Source organism: Pogonomyrmex barbatus, unplaced genomic scaffold (assembly GCF_055798465.1).
Source record: "Pogonomyrmex barbatus isolate J1 unplaced genomic scaffold, ASM5579846v1 scaffold19, whole genome shotgun sequence".
NCBI lineage: Eukaryota > Metazoa > Arthropoda > Insecta > Hymenoptera > Formicidae > Pogonomyrmex > Pogonomyrmex barbatus.
The window spans coordinates 3,335,759-3,352,642 of NW_028297115.1; the positions used below are offsets into that span (position 1 = coordinate 3,335,759).

The following is a 16,884-nucleotide window of genomic DNA, read 5'->3' on the forward strand; positions in this document are numbered from 1 at the left end:
GATAATGCGCCAATGGAATACGATGCGATCCTAGGAGCAGATTTCATTTAGAAATACATAACTGCGTAACAGACTCCAAAAACAAACTCAGTACAATTTAAAAATACGAAATTCAAACTTTACCCATACAGGCGCGTAACTTTAGGGCCGCGCAGCGAAACAATCGTGCAAGTCACGACTAATCAAAACATAATTGGATTGACGAAACCAGAAGAAATGATACCTGGAATTTTTATTGAATGTTGCCTAGTCGAACCGCGAAATTATATTAGGTGTACAAAAAAGTTCTGAGCTATTTTTTGTAAAATTTAATCTTTATTCAAAAACAAACAAAAAAATATTAATCAGCAAAATATTCCCCGTTTGCATCAACGACCTTTTGCCATCTTTCGGATAGCTTGCGAATTCTTTGACGATAGAAGCTCACCAGCTTCGAAGCGATAAAGTCATCAATGCATTTTCGTATCTCTTCAAATCTCACGAAATGTGTATCAGCCAAATGATGCTGCAGCGATTAGAATAGGTAGTAATCCGAAGGCGCCATGTCTGGGCTATACGCCGCGTGCGGGAGAAGTTCCCAGCCTAACGCAAAGATATGATCCTGAGTCGCTTTCGCAACATGTGGTCGAGCATTGTCATGAAACAAGATCACTTTACGACATCCTTGGCCAGTAAATGGCCTCTTTTCTTCTAATGCTTCGCTCAAATTGGTCAATTGTTGTTGGTAGCGGTCTGCCGTGATTATTTCACCCGGTTGTAACAACTCGTAATACAACACCTTTCCAATCCCACCAGATACAGAGCAAAACCTTCTTGGCGTGGATATTGGAGCTTTGGCGTCGATGTCGAAAGTTGACCAGGATCAATCCATGATTTTCTACGTTTAGGGTTATCATAAAGAATCCATTTCATCGCCTGTAATGATTTTGTGCAGAAAATCTTTTTTCCGGAACTTTGAAAGCAAAGTGAGTGCAGTGTCACGCCGACAATTTTTATTGTCTTCGGACAATTCATGCGGAACTCATCTGCCTTCCTTCTGAACCTTTCCCATCATATGTAAACGTACGGAAATGGTTTGCTGCGTAACGCCAAGCTGTTCTGCAAGCTCCTTTTCGTGCGCAGAGTTTATATCCAACAGTGCTTGCAATTCGTCCGTTTCAATCTTTTGAGGGCGTCCAGCACGCGGTTCATCTTCAAGACTGAAATCTCCTTGACGAAATTTTTGATACCATCTTTTACATGTAGTATGACTTACGCGTTCTCTCCATATGCAGCACAAATCATTGCAGTGGCTTTAGCAGCATTCTTCTTCAGATGAAACGCGAAGTGGATGGAAAATCGAATATGCCCTTTTGTTATTGCCATGAACACTACTGATTTTTGAGGTTATGTGCATCAAACGCCAAACCGTATGACATTTTAGAAGGCCAAATGTCAACGTTTTAAAACCGCAAAAGGGCGGGAAGAAATATAAAATTTAAATTGTTATTTCGGTTGTATGAAATCTAAAGCTCAGAACTTTTTTGTACACCTAATACATGTCCAATCAGTATAATAAATATTACTGAAGAAGAAAAAATCGTTCAGGTACCGCAAGTAATATTAGAAGAAATAAAGAAAGAAAAAAAATACATACAAGAAAAAATAACACAGGAATCTGTGAACGCAATGCAGACAAAAAATAAAAATACAAAATTCATCTCTCGAGAAGAGCAAATAAACAATTCCTTGCGCACAGAACATTTAAATAAGGAAGAACGAAAATCTGTATTAGAATTATGTCACAAATATAATGACGTGTTCCACCTAGAAGGAGACACATTAACGTGCACAACAAAAATTAAGCATGATATATCAGTACGAACAGATTCATCACCAGTAAACGTATGATCTTATCGTTTACCGGAAAAACATAAAGACAAGGTAAATAAGCAAATTCAACAAAACAAGAAATTATCAGACCGAGCATCAGCCAATAGAACGCACCACTATTAGTCGTGCCAAAAAAGACAGACGCATCAGGAAAAACAAAATTACGAATTGTAGTAGATTTCAGAAAATTAAATGATCTCACAATCAGAGATTCATTCCCGTTGCCCAATATAACGGATATACTTGATCAGCTGGGCAACGCGAAATACTTCACGACACTGGATTTCGCATCAGGTTACCACCAGATATTAATGACGGAGCGAGATAAAAATAAAACGGCATTCTCTATGCCATACGGTCATTATGAATTTAATAGAATGCCATTTGGTTTAAAAAACGCACCTGCAACCTTCCAACGACTAATGAATTCAATTTTAACGGGTTTACAAGGAATTAAATGTCTAGTGTATCTTGACGACATTGTAATATATGGTCCTAGCCTTACAGAACACAATAAAAGATTAAAATTAGTTCTACAAAGACTAAGAGAGAACAATTTAAAGCTCCAACCGGACAAGTGCGAATTTTTACGAAAAGAAGTAGTCTATTTAAGACACATAATTACTGAAAATGGAATTTCGCCAGATCAATCAAAATTGCACACAGTAAAAAACTTTCCTACGCCCAAAAAGATAAAAGACGTGCAATCATTCATTGGATTAGCCGGATACTACAGAAAATTTATCGAAGATTTCTCACGAATCGCATTAACAAAACTCACAAAAAAGGGAGAGAAATTCGAATGGATCGAAAAACAGCAAAATGCATTTGATACGCTAAAAAATAAATTAACAACGGCACCGATATTGAAATATTCAGACTTTACAAGAGAATTCCTGCTAACTATGGACTATGCAATAGGAACCGTCTTATCGCAAGGCGAGGTAGGTCAAGACCAACCCGTTGCGTATGCCAGCCGTGTACGATCACAAGCGGAACAGAATTATAATATGACTGAAAAGAAATTATTCGCAATAATATGGGCAGTAAAACATTTCAGACCTTATTTATACGGGACAAAATTCAAAATAATTACCATAAACCATTAATATGGTTATTCAACGTAACAGATCCCGGATCACGTTTAATCAGAGGAGATTAAAGTTAGAAGAATATGATTACAAAATAATACATAAAGCTGGAAAAGCGAACGCTAATGCTGACGCATTAAGTCGTAATGTGACAACAATAGTAGAGAAACAACAAACTGACGACGTCGCGTCAGAAAAGCAATATGAAGAAGAAAAGAAACAAATATTATACGAATACCACAACGCACCTATAGGAGGACACCAGGGCGTTGAACGAACGATAAATAGAATGCGATTACACCACAACTGGCCAGGATTAAAATGAGATGTTGAACAATACATCTCAAAATGCGAACAGTGTCAGAAAAATAAATTGCGACGACGCACTAAAGCACCGTTAATGCTAACAGATATGCCAACGAAACCATTTGAAAAATGCGCGTTAGATATCGTAGGACCTTTGCCTGTAACGACAATAGAAAACAAATATGTATTGACATTTCAGGACAGTTTAACAAAATTTAGCAAAGGAATACCGATACAAAACCAAGAGGCGACAACAGTAGCGAAAGAATTTGTCACAAAAATTATATTAGAATATGGAATCCCAGATAAAATCCTGACCAATCAAGGAACAAATTTCACGAGCGAACTATTTAAAAACACAAAAAAATTATTAAAAAATACAAATAAATAATAAATAAATTATTAAAAATACAAAAATTACAAACGACGGCTTACCACCCAGAAACAAATGGAGCACTAGAGCGATCACATCGAACATTGACTGAATATTTATTATATTATATTAACAACGACCAGACAGACTGGAATGAATGGATACCGTATGCGATGTTTGCATATAATACGATACCGCACACCGCTATGGGTTTCACGTTGTTCGAACTGCTTTACGGGCACCAAGCACCGCTACCTACGGTCCTAACCAGTTCACCGAAACCATCGTACACATACGACAACTATGCCCAAGAACTCCGCGAAAGGATACGAGCCGCGAACCAAATAGCGAAAGAAAGTGTCAAAGAGGAAAAACAAAAAGCAAAGGAAAACTACGACCGAAAAACAAAAATACGAACATTCGAAGTAGGAGACAAAGTCCTATTACACGAAACAATTCAACGAGGGCGATTGAAAAAATTAGACGCGTTATGGATCGGACTCTATGTAATCTTAGAAAAAACAAGCGACGTAAATTATAAAATAAAAAAGAGCCGCCGAACGATAAATGTACACGCGAACCGAATCAAGGCGTTCGTGGAAAATTAAAAAAGAGAAAATAAAAGCGTATAATAAAAAATACAAATACGACTCACCAAAAAAGGAAAATCCCAGCAGGTCCAGAGATTAGCGCCAATAAGTCATATCCACGCAGGAGTAAATAATAATAATAATCCATATAGAAATAAAATTAATAACTAGCACACTATAAACTACACTACAAACTACACTACAAAGCACACGAAGCATCCACAACATTAAGTCCCAAGAGAGCGGCCCCATTCATTCTTTTGTGATGAGCAAATCCTGTTTCCGCGGGATTGGCCGCCGGGTCATCCCCCACATTGTCCCCATCCACAAGGTTGGCTGGCAAATCCTCCAACGGATCATCCGGGTCATCTTCTGAATCCACCTCCACGTCAGTCAAAACGGCCTCAGGCATGGACACGAACAACTCGTAGAGTTTCCACGGACCATGGCAATTCAACTCTACCGGGAGCATCATCGGTAGTGAACCAGATACTTGAATTCTCGCAAACATGGAACACACCATTGGAATAAAAACGATTCACAATGGATAGCCACTCGCGCACGCGGCGAAAATGCACCCGAGCGGCAGGGTCATTCATGAATTCGTCGACGTCACCATCGTCTATTTCGACGTCAAAGCTTTCGTCCTCAGACGACGCTTCCGTCGCGGCACTATATCGTCGAACACCGGCGCGTCGCGCTGACAATTCTTACGAGAGCCCATGATGTCGATACGAGATGGATGTCTCGACAACTGATGAGACGCAGTCAAAAGGTTCATCACAAAAGAATGAAATATTAGAAGACTCACACGGAATACATAACACTGATATAATAAAAAGGACACCAAGAGAAATAATAAACGTTATAAAAAGCAAGCTCAACAGATTCACAGGAGAATCCTTTTAATTAAGATAGCGAATTAAGAATAAAGTAATATTATGCCAGGGAATATGATAAAAAAGAAACGCCGATTTCGAACACCGCAAACTCTTCATGAGAAATAAGAATTCTTATTTTAACATTGCAGAATAAAGATAACCAATGGAAAAGGAGAAGAAAAACTACCATTTGAAGTAGAGAACTTCAAACACCACCTCGGAATATACTTCGAGGAAATAGGAAAACTAAACATAATCGATTCATTCTAGAAAACAGTTATAAAAATAGATATCTCACCAATCGAAAAACGAACAGAGCAAATAGAAGGATACATTCTAAAAACGCAAAACATATGCACTATGTTACAATTTACAAAGGGTCATGTCATAACTAATATCATAATTGAAAACAATTACCAGCGGTTAAAACAAAAAGGTTAACAAAACGGTTAACAAACGGTTAACAAAAAGAATAAACTCTCTGTATAAAATACAAGATACAAAAACGAAACAAGGGCTGATAGATGGAATAGGAACTATTGCCAAAACATTATTCGGAACAATGGACAATGAGGACAGAAAACTAATCAATTAAATATTTTACATAACAAACAACAAACAATAGAGCATATAATAAAAAATCAAATTAAAATTATAAACGCGACGATAGCGCATATAAGTAATCACGAAAAAATAATCCAAAATAATGAAAACATTTTAGCTAACGCAATCAAAAAATTAGAAATGACACTAACAGCGGAAATAAGTAGCGAAAACATAAAAGAACACTTTATAATCCAACGCAATACTTGACGCAGTGACACAAAACGCGGAGGACACACTAGAATATCTAACTGCGATAAAAAATGGAATACTACATCCACTAATTCCGTTAAAAGAAATAATGAAGAATCTTAAGGAAGCAACCACACAAATACCGCAAGGATCATATTTTCCATTTAAAATAAGAGAAGAGGATTGGCCTACAATAGAAAAAGTAACGAAAATGAGCGCGCACTGTGACAAAACAAACGTCTATACAATCCTACATTTCCCGCTAATTTCACTTCCACTATACGAAATATTAAACATAATACCGCTACCAGTACCACACAAGCAAAACATATCCGCATTAATTGAAACGAACAATTCATTAATAGCTTTAGATACTGACAGACACACGTACGCAAAACTGACTCACGAAAAGTTAAGACAATGCAAGCAAATAAATACAAACTACTTGTGTGAATAAATCTTTCCTATTAAGAATGTAAAAACCGACCCGCTATGCGAAATACATGTAGAAAGCAACAACTGTTATAACAATTGTAAAATTAAATATATAACAATAAAAAATAGCATATGGATAGCCTTAAGTAATTCATATTCTTGGTTATATTTCACACCAGCGAAACAAACTATTACAATTTTATGTAAAAATAATAAAGAAATGCGTAGAACTATTACAAATACAGGACAAATAACGTTATCAAGTAATTGTGAAATAGTTACATCGCGACAATAAAATCAACAAGTACCAACAAGGGAAAAGAAATAAAAACTTATTTACCAGAATATAATATTACATTACTAAGCGAAACTCTCAAGGTAAATAAAACAGAAAAAATTAAATTAAAAGTTATACAAGACGCAACAGACCTAACAGAATTAACAAAGAAATTAAATAACATTGAAGAACGAAATAAACAATAACGAGATATCCCTTTTTTCACAAAAACACTTTGTATATCCTGTATCAATTAGCAGCTCATTAATAATAATCATCGCTATCGCAACAATAATAATTGTAATAAGAAAGAAAAAACAAACTGAAATAATGACTCACGCAATATAGATCGCACCGTTAGAATAAGCGAAAGTACTCGATTCTAAGCAAACGATTATAACAAAAAATATATCGGAAAAAAAATTATGTAAAAAAGCGAAAACTTCGTACCTCCGTTTTCTTTTACTAACGGGGGGGAGGGGGGGGGGAATGTTGTAGCCAGACCTACAATTAATAATAAAAGTAGTCCGCATGGCAACAAAATTAATCCGCATGAAATAGGAAAAAGTCTTTCGAAAGACGACATAAATGCGTGATCGCCAAAATTGCGATCAGTCTTTCGAAAGACCGCATCGCGCGAGAATATTGCGAAAAGTCTATCAGCAAATTCCTCAATTTGCTGATCGGGCATCGACCAGTCTATATAATCGACCATACAAGACAGAGTCAACAGAGTCGAAAATTAAGTATCGTCCGGAATCGGATTTATATTAATAATCGCACGAGATATTACCGAATCTCGTAGCGAAATTCTCGCCGTATTATCAGCATCTCAGGTGATATATTCGGTCGTCGGCCGCCAGAGTAACGCGATACGCACCGAGTCACCCGACGACGTTTAACCGTGTGTAAAATATAATCGTTAATATATCAAGCATCTGTGCACTTGTGAGAATATTGTGAGAAATCAATTAAAATAAAGAAAGTGTTAATGAATTCAAGAAGATCCCTACATTCTTTTGATCCTGCTCGGAGTCCCAACTCCTTAGGCTTAACGAACCCGACTATTTCTAATATTAACATCGTAGCCCATCCGGGGTACAACACGCCGCAGTCTAAAAAACGACGTACAACGAAAGAATTGAAAACCGCGTCAGATTCACTTGTGTTCGAATCTACACCGATACAATCATCGAAAGATCCACCGAAAGAACCACCGCTGTTTCTGCAAAAGGAAGATGTTTTCGAAACAAAAGACGTCAGTGAACCGTCATTCGAAACAATCATCAAACGGACTCTGCAAACGCAACAAGGTCGAGAGGCGTTGCATAATCAGCTGGGACCATTGGGGCAAAAATACGTAAGCCCTTTCCTCGATGATAATGGAAAAAACGGTACATTTGATCGCGTATACGGTGTTTATTTCGAGAAAAACAGTGGTGCGATGCTTGATGACAAGAAATTTGACGTTGACAAAAATGACTCCATAATCATAGACAATGTGAGATATAATGGTACACCAGGATTGTACGAATTAATCTTCAAGAGACTTCCCGATGACGCGGTTTTTACCGAGGATGACAAACAAACGTATAAAGATATATTGTTAACAACAAATGCTCATAGACGTAGTCACAGCACCCATAATCTCATCAAGGGCAATAGAGGATCCAAGTATATTAACATCATCGCTCTGCTCATATCTACATATGGAAGTAGCAGTAAAAAGGATGCAGGCGTGAGCAATATACCAACCGCCATGAAGTTAAACGACAACAAGATCGATTACGTGTATTGGAACGATCCCAACGAGCTGGTGGATCGACTCCGATTCCTCGACGCTTCGCGCCGAGCTGGTAACAACGCTCACGACAACGAGATGTCGATCATCAAGAAACTTCGCGAAGCAGGCATTATAAATATTATAAATTAATCGTGTATCGATGAAACGAACCAGTCTATTGACATCAGTGAGGAAAAACACAATTGTACAAAGCACAATTGTACTATATCGTATGTACACATAGTAAATATTGTCGAGATACAAGATCGTCAAAATCCGATGGACGTGACAAAAAAAAATGTTAATTCCGAGAAACGACAACTCGTTGAGGAATTGCACGTGTCATAATTCGGGGATACGACGATCTGTGGCAGACTGATATCGAGATGCGCCCGTATTCGAGATTCAACAGAGGCCATCACTACATCCTCACGGTCATCGATGCGCTGAGCAAGCACGTCTGGGCCGTACCACTCAAGAGCAAGGCCAGAAGCGAGACGGCTAACGCTATCGCTAAGATAATTCGAGAGAGCGGAAGATGTCCGAAAAACTATTTAACGTCGACGTGATTGCGCACATTTTCCATTGTTTTACCGAATACCGTGTTGTTTATCAATTTGTACAAATTTTTGTACAAATTTTTTTCGAAATTGTTTTTTGCACACGTTCTAAATTTCGTATTGAGTTCGATGTAATCGCGGAGCCAGGCGGATTGAGCAAATTGTAATACGTGATGTATCTTTGTGATACGAAAACCGTAGCGCATACCTTGCTGTAGGTTGCGGTAGTGGATGACATATCGCTTCTTATCGTATAATGTCGCGAGAAGTTTATCCTGCCGCGTGCCGGGTGGTTTATCGCGCGTCGAGCAGAAGGGTAGGTCAGCGTATTGGTCGTGCAGATGATGCGGATACTCGAGATCAATCTCGAGAATATAACCCGTGGGCGAATCCGGAGCGATCGCGCTTGCGTCAAAGTTCTCAATGTCTTCCATCCATCGAAATTCGGCATAGGGCAGCAGTTGACACATCGCCCATCTGTACAGATTATTTACGTCAAAGTACATAAGGTATGACAACGGTTTCGACGGGTCGTACGAACGCATGTACTTGTTATTGACCTGCGCGTATCTGACGGAACATTGACTGAGACCGCCGCGTATACCGCGCTCGATAAATATAACCATATCGATGTCGATGAGCAACTCAAATTTTACGCGCGTATGTTTCAACATGGCGTCCCACATGAAACCTGGCAATGTGTAGTAATGCGCGGGATCGAGTCCATAACTCGCGACGCAACTTTCGCGGAAATTTTCGAAAACGTCGGCCAATAACAAGACATCGGTCTTAAGATATAAATCGCTGTATTCGCCGTTCGGATGGAGAACCGCTGCCAAACGTTCAGGGCGTGCGCGTAATCGTTTTCCGACACCGTGTCACCAGTCAACGAGCTATAGAACGATTCACGCGATGGTAAACGCAGCTTGTCCGCACGATCCACGTATTCGTAGGGAAAGACACCTTTACGCGTCAACAAATTCATTGTCTCTACTAGTGCTCGCGTACTCACCACCAACGTGCACGAAACATCTTTCTAGTTGTACTTTTCCACCCGCGAGTCGCGCGATCCTCGCCACCACAGATTGTCTATTTGCAACGGTGAATCGAGGACGTTTAACACGGCTAAGTTCTTCGAGTTATTCGACGCACTCGTCACATCGTTGCAACCACGCGAAACACTCCACCAAGGTAGCGACATGACTGCATTGCTCCAGCAGCTCGCGTTCCACTCGCTCTAGGTGTTCCATATTGCGAAATCTTTTAAATTCTCTTAAATTGTTGTACTGTCTCATCAAAACAATTTTACATTTTTTTACTTTCTTTTTTTCTTTTCTCTATAGCTGCTTTAACTCGAAGCCAGTATATAAAGCGTTATATTTCCGACATGTTCGGAGATTGATGAGAATAAAACAACCATATATAATTATCCTCGCTTCTTGGAATTATCTCTGCTACTTTTTGCCGCGAGAGGGGTAGTAATATATTGTATGCGTGTCCTCTATAATGATAATATGTGCACGCCTCCAGAATTATTTCCGCTCTCTCAGAAGGAGCGGAAAAGCAGAGAGTCGAATTGTAGCGTCCCTTAACGCTTGGACGAGGAATCGGGAAATGGGGAGTTGGGGTATAGTGTCTCTTTATAAAATACACCGTCACGTTCACTGGTAGATGAGAGATTGAATCCCATAACGGAGAACTTGTTAATTCTTCCAATGACCTTTCCATATTGTTTTTATATCACATTCTTCCACGGAGCACTTGCATATGACTCGTTCACAATGTTGTCTTTTTTTCAATTTGTGCAAATTGGGCACATGCATGGCATTATCACACAGACGGACTGTTGGCAATTGGAGCAAAATCGGCTGTTTAGCGCATTGAGAGTATCTATCTCGTGCTTCCTAACGGCATACAATACTCCAATATCAATGTCCGCCAGATGAACCATGTATTCGGCACACAACAGAGTTAGTGCACCACCCGTTGAATAATAAAATTGTATTGAACAATACTTTTTATTATTATTCAACGCAAGGAGTTCCGAAAGTAACAATTTTTTCTGCGTAATCCGTAAGGTCATCACTTTGATCACTTACGTAATTGCTATAATACATAATTGCTCGTCAGACAATGCGTGTTTTTCGTCTTCAATATCAATGTCAATATTATCAATCTCCATTTCTTCTTCATTTCCAAACACTTCGTCCACTATATTCACAAAGTCTTTCTCATCCATATTAAATACATTTTCTATATTTAACACATTATCCATTTTCACCGTCAACTATTTTTTTTCACACACATTATACTTCCATCTACTGTGATCCTGCCCATGACCCATTATATATCATCGACAATTTCTTTGTCGGAACATCATCATAGGTCTTCCCAATTTGTTTATAGCAGCCGGAGTATCGGCGCTTCTCTTAACACGCCGCGACACGTATTGATTTCTACGAAGAGCTATCTTTTCGCGGGCTCTTCCTAGAAAAAATTGTATCATTACCTTTTCTTTGAAACATGTTATCAATGCTTCTTTTAGCGGGTGCGAACAAGTCGCGATACGTTTGGTTGCAACGATGGTTGAAATTCCTAACAAAAAGGATAGAATGGAAAGGGATGGGGGGAGGGGGGGGGTAACGCTCCGCTGTGTCAAAAATTTACGCGGATGCGATCAGTTCTCCATCATTCATTTGTATGTACAAACGCAATATACTCCGCTCCTCCATCATTCGTTTGTACGAACAACACGCAGTGTATTCCGCCAAAGGAAGCAGCGCACCGTACGATGGCGAAAAACAGACGAAAGAATGTAACGCGTAAGTTTCCATATTTTACTTTTTTCTTTTTTTAATATTATATATTTAATTTCTTTTACATTACACAGCATTTCAGTGGAGCGTCGTGCTGTGCGCCTACTGAGCAGACGTTACACTCTGACAGCCACGGGCTACAAATTTCTGGAAATTGGAATCAACATTGGTCCACCGACCTACGTGGAGATCGCTCTGGGAGATTATCGGGGACAGGAACTTATACTGTCTCTCGAAACGTGGACAGGACTCTATGAGCAGCGATGGAATATCTACAAATTGCTGCGAAACGATTACAAAAATAATTTTATAAGCGTTGGACCGTTAACCGTCAAAGTTTACCAAATGAACAACGTTACACTCGTACGTACGTCTTGAATCTTTGAACGTACGCATAACGATGATCGAATCGACCCTGCGCCTATGTTTGATCTGGACGGATGTGTCGATGTGACGTTCGATCGACTCGTCAGATTCGTCGACACGATTGATGCCAAGTATACTCGATTTTCCAACATCGCGTCTGTTGTAACATATCCCAAGGAAGTGCCGAATGCGATACGCGATTGCGATACATTCGATAGACGTCAACTCGTCGATTGCGAGCTGTTAGCTTTAGTTTTTAGTGTGTAAGAAAAAAAATGTTTTCACATTTAAATGAAAATGTAAGAAAAAAAAAGTTTTCACATTTAAATGAAAATGTATTCAATTTGTTTAAAAATATAAACATACCTAATATGCAAAAACATATATTTCTTTCATTCCTTTCCTCTCACCAAAAAATAATTTCAAAAAAAATAAGATTCGTAAAAAAATAAGAGATACCCGCAACGGGGTGAGAGAAAGAGATAGAAAATGGTAGGTATAGAGAGGTATAGAGAAAGAACATGGCGTGGTGGTAGGTATAGAGAGAAAAGAGTCTGGAGGAAGGGAGAGAGACGCATAAATGGTAGTACAGAGAAAGAATATGGCATCGGGCGGCGCGGCGACGGTGGGCGGCGGCGGCGGCTGCGGCGGCGGCGATGGGCGCGGCGGCGGCCCCCCTCCCTGACGTCATGTCCACGCGCCCTGTCCACACGCAATTTTTTTATATCATCTTCGCCGCCCGTTTTGTTTATATCGCCTTGCTATCTTATCCTATTTGTTTATATCGCCTTGCTATCTTATTCTATTTATCTCACCTCGTTTCGTCTTTCTTCACTACTCCCCCCACTTCTACCATTCCCCCTCCCTTGTCCCCCGTGCCCACCGTTTCCCCCGCACACCCGCACCCCCCTTAACGCTTCTGAGTTAGAACCCGTCTAGTATTCCTACTTATGCCATGTGTTATAACATGTGGATTCTGAGTCATTATTATAATATTACATGATACTAATACCTATCTATGAATACAAAATTATTAATTTTGTTATCTTTATTATAATAATATTATTATTATATCTCTAACGAAAGGTATTTGAAAATTGTTTCAATCTGAAAATATATACACTTATTCATATGTTTGAATATTATTATCTATTGAAAGAATACATGTTGTAATCTTATATGTTGTAGGGACATACATAATGTAAATATAATAAGCGTAGTTAAAACTTAATCGATCCAGTCGTTGCTGAGATATGGAAATGTAAACCGAGTACATCCCGGGATCTCGCGTAAATAGAGCCACGGGCGTCTTGCCGCCGTTCTACGCGAACTTCGCTGCGCGTGAATTTGGCGTCGAGATACTACCCGTATCTCTTGATTTAAAATATGTAAATATATGCATTACTTATGAATATGCATTTAAAATGCTAAATAATTTTAATACTTATCTACAGATGTATGTATTTTCAAATGGCACATAACTTTCAAGTACTTTATACAAAAGATGGAAATTGATGAATTAAAATATTAAATCTTTTAGCTCAAAGAATTACTAACGAATTGTGAAATAAATTCACCTTCATCAATTTATTGTAACATAACCTACATGAAGACGTAATTTATCAACCACAGACAAATTACTTATAGTTTTATAAAACGTAACATAAATCCAACTATTTTATTCAATTTAAAAAATTTGATTTGCACATATGGTTATGATTTGTATTATATATATTTTTGAACATTGATATCTATTGTTGAAGTATAGAAAAACGTAACACAATTAATAATAATTTTGTATTTAAAAATAAATAATTGCACTATTTGCACTCAAAGGTGTATTCCAGTGTGATGTTAGCATAATTTAAATTATGATGAATTGAAGACGGTTTCTCATATAATGATAAAGTCTTCTTGATATCTTTAAGACATTTTTAAGACTTGCGTGTTGTTTGTTCTTCAAGTTATCATAGAATTTACCATTTCCATTTTAACTCTTGGTTAAAATTAATAAAATTTTGTTTTTTTTTTTTAAGTTGCTGTTGAAGTTTTCACTCATAATATAATAAAATCTATCAGTATATTTAGTATCGTTAATAATCAATATATGATTTTATTTATTTTCTGTTAAGTATTTATTTAAAGCTAACTTGTAAATATTTCATAAATTATAAAAATGTGTTAATTATAAATATGTATTATACTGCTGTATTATAACTAATTTTAATTCAAATTTTAATAAACTTTATATGATTATAATATTACTATAATACGTAAAAATAAATCAATCAATTTTATTTAGAAAATTCGTGGAACTGATAACTGTCAATTCATTAACCCGATATTTGTTTAAAAGGCAGTTTTCAGGTCATGTAATTTTTCTACAATATGACTATTCTGTATAATTATTATAATATATAATAATATTAATTTAATATCAATACTAATATCAATACTATTTCTTTTATTATTTCTTTATAAAAAAGTATAAAATGTAGAAAAAGTTTGTTTTTTGACGAATAACCATATAGGTCTAGAAAATGCCTTTATGCGACCATATTAATCTAATAAAAGACAGTTTTCGGGACAAGAAATACATACAAGAAATTCTTGTATGTATTTCTCTTGTAATTCTTTGAAATTTTAATTAAAATAAACATATGTTTAATGCTTTATTATTACTTATACATATTATATCCAATTGAGATAGTTATTAGAAATAATTTTTTTTACTTGCTTACATGGAAAATTTTGTTAGCCTTGAAAACAGCCACATGATATATTATTGTCCATATCTTGAGAAATAGCTACCGTATTCAAATTTTTTGGGTAGCATTGTTATCTGCGTACTCAACATCTGTACAATAAAATTAGTATATTAGAAAAAGTTCAGACCTCTCTTTCATGTGAAAATCTCCCTTTACTGTGATGTGGCGCCTTGGGATCGCCCGTCACAAGACGTGGATGCTTCAACGCGGAGCATCTCTGGGTCCTGCGTCTACCCGTTTGAGGGACAAAAGCGCAAGCGAATTCCGAATAACGCGAATCTTATATGCGATTATGCGAGTTTCCTTCTCTCTTTTATTTGGTTTGGTCTCTCTTTTATTTGGTTACTATCATTCCGAGCCGGGCTTCCGCAATACTAGATTAAAGCGACGAGATTGACGGTTGCCGCGAGATTTGTGTATCACCGCCTACCACGACGGCCAACGACGACTGGATACGCAGAGGATGCCGCCACCGGGTGCAAGGAATTATCAGGTCGTATCGCTCTAAATAGTTACCGAATTTCTCTCTCTCTGTATACCAGTTCCCGTATTGTAGTGCGACATTTTCAGGAGTCGAGAAGCTGACTCATACAAATCGGGGATCAAAGGGCGAACGAGAGGGGAGGCGCCACTTTTCGCGAAATAGCGAGGAGACCCCATACAGAGGAAGGCGAGCCGAAGAGCGCGAGGACAAGTACTCGAGCCGGGAGAGACAGCCACCTCTCACCGAAAGGACCAATGTATCGGGAAAGGATCCTCGGAAGTCGCAGGCTCGGTCGAGTAAAGGATCGCTGCCTTCAAATTTCCCGCGAGGTGCGGAGCGCGGGCCATTTAGGATCCGTGCCGAAATCCAAAAAGGATTTAACGGTTGATCGCGCCGCGGCGCTGATCGATCACAGAGAGAGAATGACGACCATCACGGTGTCACGAGGATGAGACACTTTCCGTTCGAGCGTAATTGTAAGTGGACGCAAAAACCAGTTATCGCAAGCCACGAGGAAAGCTATCGAGGCAGAAGATCGAGGAAAGAGTTGTCATCTGGTGAGGCGAACGTCATCATTGTTAAGTCAATTTCGCCCGCGGATCCGAGATATCGCGCGGGGCTAGCTTGAAAAGATTTTCACGGGGAAAAGCGTTCCTCGCGATCGCGACAATATTGCGTCATCGCCATTATTCATTCGGCGAGCCGACCACGTGCCTCTCTCGTGATAATTGTCGAGTCGTTGCGGTAATTTTCTCTCGCTCTCATCACTCACGGAAAATCCAAATAATTGTAGGTTTTGTACGACTCTCGTTTGTATGGTTGCCGCGCATAGAATTTACTGTTGTAGACTGAGATAGCTGTGTCGTTCGCGGGTTGTAGAAAATTACGTGTTACGAATTACATCTGCGCTTTGTGTGAGCTCGAACCACCCGGTGGAAGCGTAGTTCGAACACACCGTTGCCGTGAGTATTTCCGAGGCATATATCGCATTGCTGCCTTACTCATTTAACGTGAAGATTTCTGAGTGTAACTTTTGTCGTTGCGCAATTCGAGACTCCTCGACATATTACATCATGAAAGAGCGAGATAAAAACGTGTACAGATTCGAGCCAAAATTAAAGATATTCTTAATGTTACTCTGATTGATTCTTGTCGCATCATTTTGATTCCTTCTCTTTTGCGTCCCGCACCTCCTCCCTCTACCTCCCATCATATTGAGCTGCCGGATCGTCGTATAGCGCATACGAATTCGAACCTTGTTGTAAGCGGACAAGCCTGAGATTTTCTTTCTTGTATAATAGAATGCAGCACGCGCTCGTGTCTGGCGCCCAACAATTAGTGAATTACGTTATAAGAGAGTGTCCTCAGAGGCGGCGGTCACAGTACATACATACATACATATATATTGTTACAACCGAGGGGTATTCCGCTCGGTCGTTGCCCTCGGGAAAATCAATATTAAAAGGATCGATATCTTAAAAAACAGA

General features: G+C 38.6%; 1 protein-coding gene and 1 pseudogene across 4 annotated transcripts in view; one reads left to right on the forward strand and one right to left on the reverse strand.

Moving 5' to 3' along the window:
• Positions 1–16,884, reverse strand: part of LOC105427327 (solute carrier family 35 member E1 homolog) — a 134,939-nt gene that overhangs the window by 50,821 nt on the left and 67,234 nt on the right. The window lies entirely within an intron of this gene.
• LOC148936923 (uncharacterized) lies at positions 7,859–12,412 on the forward strand (annotated as a pseudogene).